The sequence below is a fragment of the Crocodylus porosus genome, unplaced genomic scaffold, assembly GCF_001723895.1.
Source record: "Crocodylus porosus isolate Cpor-Errol unplaced genomic scaffold, CroPor_comp1, whole genome shotgun sequence".
Taxonomy (NCBI): domain Eukaryota; kingdom Metazoa; phylum Chordata; order Crocodylia; family Crocodylidae; genus Crocodylus; species Crocodylus porosus.
Genome location: NW_017728950.1, coordinates 65199892 through 65207518, shown reverse-complemented (window position 1 = coordinate 65207518; position 7627 = coordinate 65199892).

The window sequence follows — 7627 nt, the reverse complement described above, 5'->3', positions numbered from 1 at the left end:
AACAGAAGTCTTCTTAAGGCAATAAAGTTAAAACTAGTGAGTTAAAAATTATGCTATGTGTTAATGTCTTCACTGTTTGATCCACTTGGTTGTATAGCTTAAAAGCAAGGATGGGAGAAGAGTGAGAAATCTTAAGAAGCTGGAGATTAAACAGCTATTAACTTTGCTTCCTCTGCTGAACCCCAAGTATGTTGCACCTGGTGCACTGGCACAATATCTGAGCTAACTCAGGTATTAAATATAGCCTAGCTACACATGGAGGTCTTCATGGAGCTCCTTCACAAGCATTCTCCACTACTATGGGTGGTCTTCTTCCATAGTCTGTTTAGAGCTATCTTATATAATTCTATGCTACACATTAGTGTGCAAGGTATCTTCATATGCATCCCTTCAGGGAAGGGAGTACTGAGCCACTCACCAGCTTAAGGTGGCCTGATTTAGGGTCTTGTTACTCATTAATTTTGGGCAGCTTCCAGAGCTCTTAACACCCAGATTGTCTGCACATTAATGCCTGAAACTAATTTTAAGCACTAGTTATGCAGCTCAAAGCTACTCCACTCTAGGGTCGGATTATCTCTGATGCCTATTACTCAGCTCCTGTCACACTAAGGTTGCACATTACTGTAAATACCACAACTGCCCCCCTTCTTCTGCTGGTACAGATTGCCCCCCCCCCCACGCACATGCACCCCCCCCCAACACCTGCTCACTGCACCCCTATCACCTCTGTTTGCTTGTGGCTACTCATGTTGTCTGTCTCCAGGGGGCTGATAGGGAAGGGTGAATTTACCTGCCCGGATACCTCTGCTGCTCCCTGGGTGGGCTCAGCCCATGGAAGAGCAGCTGGGATAGCTTGGCAGGCAGGTTAACTGTTCTTGCTCCCCTGAGACGGACAGCATAGTCAGCCAGAAGTAACCAGGGGGAGGGGGGAGGAGTAACTCCAAGAAGGAAGCAGTGGAGACTCAGTGGTGGTGGGGGGGTGAACCAAGGGAGTCCCAGGGGCCGAGGAAAAGCCCAGAATGGGAAGGAAAGGGATTCTTACATTTCAGTCCTTCAGGCCCCTGCTGGCCTGAACATGTGACTGCTTCAAACTCAAGCTAGCACTAACACGGCTCACCATATATGTGGCTCACTGTTTAACATGTAACTTGGCTCTTCCCATCAAAAATACTCACAACCACAACGCCCTTGAGAGTGAAGAGATTGTTTCCAAGCTCCTCCTCAGGGTACCAACTTGCTCAACAAGAATACATGAAGTGGTGGTAAATTAGTAATAGGTTTAAAGGAATATTATAGCTTTCTTTTCCATGGTGAACAAAAGGCGCTTCTGCTGAAGCAAAGCTATTTTCCTATCAGTCTCAATGACGGGCTGTGGCTAAATGTTACAATCTTTCTTGTAAAGTTTAAGTAGGGTTTTGTGATTGCTGTCAGGACTTGGGTCCCCTTAAGTTAGGTGCAATTTGATCTTTTTTTATGAGGGCACTGAAATATTGTACCAGTGGCTACTGATTTGTATCCAAATACAAAAACACTATGTGTAGAAGGAAATTCTGACAACATTGCAAGGAAGGTTATAAAGAAGAAGTTTCAGAGTGTAGACAGGTTTTTGTAGTACCTAGGGTTTAGGTGACTTGGGTTAAGCCAATGATTTTTAACAATGGTGCTATGAGATCTTTTGATGGGTGCCGCAAGGTATGAAGAGATAAGCAGGTACCCACTTTTTGGCTCTTTTGCAAGGAGGTAGGCACTGTAATAAATGAATTCATTTTTTAAATGGGCTGCTGCTCATGCAAGAAAAGTTATGGAGAGGTGCTTCGGGTCAAATGAAAGGATGAACAAGTCTAAAATGTTTGAGAACTAGTGGTTTAATATGACTAAACCTGAATCAGGATCTTTGCATGCAAGCACTAGTTACTAACCAAAGGAAGTATGGGGAGCAAAAGGCAAGTAAGTCCAGGGGGTGGGGCTGGTAGGTTGGAAGAGGCTGGTGCACAGTATATGTCAACTAACTGAATCATAAAAGCTGTACAGTAGTATTCATTGGTCACGTCTACAAATTCATTTATTCCAGCCTAAATTTATGCTGGTTTAAGCTACTCTGGTGTAAGTGTTTTTGTGCTACTGAGGGCTGCTTACCTCTTCTCCAAACTGTGTGAAGACAGAGACAAAAAAGGCATTGAACATTTCAGCCTTTTCTGCATTCTCTGTCACAAGTTTGCCTCCCGCATTCAATAAGGGATCCACACTTTCCCAGATCCTCCTCTTGCTACCGACATACTTGTAGAAACCCTTCTTATCCTTCACATTCTTTGCCATCTGCTACTCCAATTGCACTTTGGCCTTCCTGACTTCATCCCTGCATGCCTGAGTAATGCTTTTATAGTCTTCCCTAGTTATTTCTTCAAGTTTTCCCTTCTTATGAGCTACCTTTTTGTGATTTCAGAGATAAGATGCTCTATATCAGGGGCCATGCACTGCCTGGCCACAGATCAGGGGTCAGATGTGCATGGGTGACCAGGGACCATGGTAAGCCAGGTGGGAAGGCCCAGGTAGCATGGGCCCCACACCCCCATGCTACCCAGAGGCCAGTGGGCTGCTGAGTTCTGGCAGCAGGTGGCCTGCCTCCCCCAACCTGTTCCCAGGATGTGACAGGCCAGGCTGCTGGCAGCACCTGCTGCCGTTGCTCCAGACCACACTGCCCCCTATCTCCCTGCAGGCCAACTGCTCTGATTCACTGCTGCCCAGCACTTGTGGGCTTGGACTTGTGGGTCATGAGGCTCCTGGACAACTGGGATGAGGAGCTGGTCATACCCCCACACTCCCTGAAGGGGACTTCTCCGGAGAGGCACCCCAGGGTCAACTCCAAGCCACACCGCTGCTGCATCCCAAGCATTCCCCTGCTGCATTTGCCCTGGGAGGTGCACAATGAGCTGTTTGCATGGGCTGAGGGTACCTGACCCAGTATGCTGTGCTACTGATGATCCACATGATGCTTTGGGTGCACCTGCACTCCTTGTATGGGACCATGACCTACAACAATGCAGAGGGCAAGCTTGGGCTACCCTGCAACCCCTTCTGCCACCTGGAGGGCTACCAGTGGCTTCAAAACATGTCACTGCCCCCCCACTGCTGAAGACAATATCACCAATGCCACTGATGCATTCCTTGGCTTGTGAGAGGTCCATACCCACTTAGCTGTAGGGGCACAGGCTGCTCAGTAAAGTTTAGCACTGTCTCCCATTTCTTTGTGTGCTGTGTGGGGGAAACTAGGGCCTTGGGAGTGTGGGTGGGCCAGGCAGGGAGCGGGGGCAGGGCTGGGGTGGAAAAGACCCTCACTGTGGAGCTGGGCACATGTCCATGGCTGGTGAAGCTGGTGGCTTGGTACAGTCCTTCCTGTCAGCAATGGCATGCAGCTGCACCCGGTGCCTTCAGCTCACAGGGCATGCTATTTAGGTGACTGGCCAGGGATTTCTTGGGGAGGAACTAGTGCTGCTGGCAGTCACTGGTGTCATGGCTGGCTGTCTCTCATGTCTGGCCCTGGGCTTGTGTATTGGGTGAGGCAGGATCTGAGCACTTGAGCGGGGCTCTCTGAGCTGCTGGTGGAAACTGCAGCCAGGGAGCTGGGTGGGACAGGGCACTACATGCCTGAGAGTCCCTCCTCTGATGATGTGTTACTGGAGGTGCTAGGCTGGGGTGGGGGCTCAGGCAGGCCATCCATGCTGCTAAAGATAGCACAGCTGAGACCTAGGTCCTGGGGCTCAAGAGTGTCTGTCAGTTGCTGAATATGAGTACAGCCAGACCTACAATTGTGGTCAGTCATGGTGACCCACTGTGTCCATGAGGCCTTGACCTTTTTGCAGCACTGCTGCTCTAACTGGTTGTGCCCATTTTCTTGCATCTGGACTAACAGAGCCTCATAAATGTGAATATTGGAGCACCCACTCCACTCAAACTGACACAGCATTTCTGCCCCACCCCATAGTGCCCTGAGATCACACAGCAGTTGGGGTCCCAGGTGGAGGAGGCAGGTGTTCAGATGTGTGTGGTCACAGGCCTGGGCTAGGGCAAGAATGTCATGCTGGGTCCTGCACTGGCTCTCTGGGCCCCCGTATGGCTGTGTCATCAATCCTGGGCAGCTGCCTGCAGCACCCAGCAGGTGGGCATGGCAAGTGACCTACAGCTATATAGCAGAGGCAATGCCCCAGGTGGGGCCCTACTTCCTGCAAGTTGCCTGCAGGCAGCCCTGGGAAGCTGACAGGCCTGGCCGGAGGTAGCAGCAACTTGAAGCACCCTTCAGCACATTGCAGCTGTACAGCAGTGCAGTACCAAGCAGCAGCACTTGGGTGCTGGCAGGCAGACATGGGTAGCCCAAGGGTTGCTCAGAGGGGCACACAGGGCCTGCAGTATGCTCAGGATCCCTGGTGAGTGTGCCCCAGGGCTCAAAATATCTGCAGGCTTTTATAGCCTCCAGACAGGGGCTGCCATAGAGGCAGCCTAGTCCTGAGCCAGGAGAGGCTCCTAGCCTGCAGCCGTAGGGCTGGTCTCGAGTCCTCTAGTTGCTCCCAGGTCATATTTACATGTATGTTACTACACATTAACTAATCCTGCTTAAATTTGTGACTTGTATTTGCAAGTAGCAAAATTAAGTGGGATTAAGGTTTTTTTACTGCATATTAAGTGCACACATGTGTAGGCACACTTGCTTACAGTAAACTACATTAACGCACAGTACTACATTTTGTGTATATGCTCCCATTAATATTAATATGATATTGAGCCTCTTCCCATTTTCAGGAGTAACAAGCACCAATGGGAGCACACAGTGCTCTTTTGGAAGTAGTACTGGACACACTTTTATCCATTCCTTCTCCAAAATTCCCAAGGCATCCTTCCTTGATCTACGCTGTCTGGGCAGAATGACTCAGGGAAATTCCAGTTACATATCCTGATTCTAGTACTCTAGTACTAGACTCTAGTAGCTACCCTGACTCTAGTACTCAATCTTTTACATGCAAACAGAACTTTACCCTTGGTATTACTATTCCTTTTCAAGTTCAAAGGAGGTATGTGCAAGTTTATCTGCTGCATGTTAAATTGTACGTTATATCTGAATATCAGTACCATCAGTGATTGATATATGCAATTTGTTTATTAGATAAAGGTAAAAATTACAAGTTGGGGATTTTGTTTTTTCTCTATAACTTACAGCAAGACAATAATGTCTGATTTTCCACATGGTTAACTATGAATAATTATTCCTAGCATATTCATTTTTGTGTACCTCATAAAGTGTTCATGGAAAAGAACAATGAAACCACTAATTAGCAATTAAGCTACAAGGCAAGACAAATTACTGCAAGTTGTCTGTACTGTAAAGCAAAATACTATGATGGTGACTCACTGCTAGTTTCAGGAAGTGGATGACTCAGATAGCTGCACCCACATGCCCACGCACACACTACACACATATACACATAGTAATTGGAAACAGCTACTGAAAAAGACTTAGCAAAATGTCATTTTGCTTCTACTTCAGCAATTCCTGAAAGTAGGAATACCAGGCATCTAGAGATATAGTAAAGCGCTACTGCTCTGAGGAAAAGTGGAAAAGTACTCAAAATGTTAAAAAAGCAGAAGAAACCTAACAGCCTTGATAAAATGCCTGGGCGTGCCTTGCCAAATACTCACAGTCCACTAGTTCCCATTTCTATGGTCCCATAGTAAATGCTTCTCCATTGTTTCATTAATCAGAAAATGTCAGCAGTGTACACAGAGTTTCTGGGTCTATTGTCTTCCCAGCTTAATACATTAATACAAAAGAATGTAGTTTAGGAATATACCAAATACACATTTTTTTCAGTTTTTAAAAATCAAAATGGAATCTAATTAGCTACATTAATTAACAGACAACAAAAGTAGTCGTGGGAGCGGTTTATAAACAAAAGTTTTGGCTACCTTTAAATAAGATTAGCTCCGTACTTGGAGTAGTGGGCCACATTCCCAAATGTAGGGACATGCACTTGCAGTGTCACAAAGAGCAGTGACACAAATTTGTGCCACTACTTATTGCTGTTGCACACACCCTGGCACATGCACTGTGGTGTGGGGCAACATGCTCTGATTCAGGCAAAATGCCCATTCCCCACTTCTCCCAGTGTGCTGGAGGAGCTGGGGCAGATCTGGAGGAGGGAAGACACTCTGGCTGGAAACCAAAGCATGTTCTTGGATGACCCAGCCTCTAGTTGTTCATGGTCCTGGAGTGTGCACCATGTTGAGGTTTTTTTTCCGCAATTTGTTTTTTTACACCAGGAGTTCCTGGTATCAAGTTTTGACATAGTGCTGCAAATTTCCAGCACAGTACATGGTTGCACATGCACCATGTGCAGTTTGCAGTGCCTGCAAACTGCATGTGCACACTCATCTGGGCACGACCATGAAGGTCACAGAGTATAGGATAGTATTAAATAGATTTTCACACAAAATAACAAAAACAGCAACAGACAAAACATGGTTGTCATCCTTAGCGAACCACTCTAATTGCTTAACCTCAACATGAGAACAGTACATAAGTTTAACACCACGTAACATTATAGAGGAGAAAATGAAGAACTTCACATTAGGGCAATTCCCTATTACATAGTTCTAGTACTAGAATGTGCCTTTAGACACAACCTTGAGCAAGAGGCAGTATATGTTTCATATGAAATGTGCTGTGTAAAACTGACAAGGTCTCATGTTTCCAAAATAAAAACGTTTTTTATTAAGAAGTTATTTGAAATACACACAGACACAAAGAAATATATAAGAAATGTTTGTATTAACTACAGTTTAGCTAGCATTCAAGTCATATATACAAAGCTTGACTTCCAACCTTCTCCAAATTCCTCACTGAAATCTGTGTTCTTCCTTCCATTCACCAGCTTAATAGCAGGGTAGGCAGGCAATGTATCTCTGAGAGGTATTTCTGATATATAATCTCCTCCTTGCCTCCTTTTTGTTCTAGAGGAGGTAGTATTTGGGTGTTGGCTTTAGCAGCAAAATACAACTACTATACTGACTAGTCCATTGAAGGTAAGACTTTGGCTACAGTCATTCTATATCCAAGCCTTGCAAGCAGATTGTACAACTTTTGTGTGTAATCTATTCTACTGCTTAACTGTTCTAATAGTAAAGCAGGGGACTTTCTGGTTGCTGTTATTTTTTTTCCTGGATAAATAATCTAATTCAGCTCTGCCACAATTTAAACCCATTGCTATGGTTGTTGCTCCATCAGCCAGGAGGCCGTTGGGTGTTCAGTTGCCTTTATGATGACATTAGTTGTGGATTTTCCTGTTTTGGATTTCTACATAGCAGGGTGGGCCATGACCAAGCTGTCATATTCCACCAAACCCAGTTAAGTCCATTATCTCAGAATTTCACCTCAGTAACCACATAGCACATGTTCATTTCAACATCACTTTTTTGGCCAAGAAAAATTACAACATAGATTTCATAGATTTCATAGACATCAGGGATGGAAGGGACCTCGGGAGATCATCGAGTCCAACCCCCTGCCCAAAGGGCAGGAAGTCAGCTGGGGTCATAGGATCCCAGCAAGATAAGCATCCAATTTACTCTTGAAGGTGTT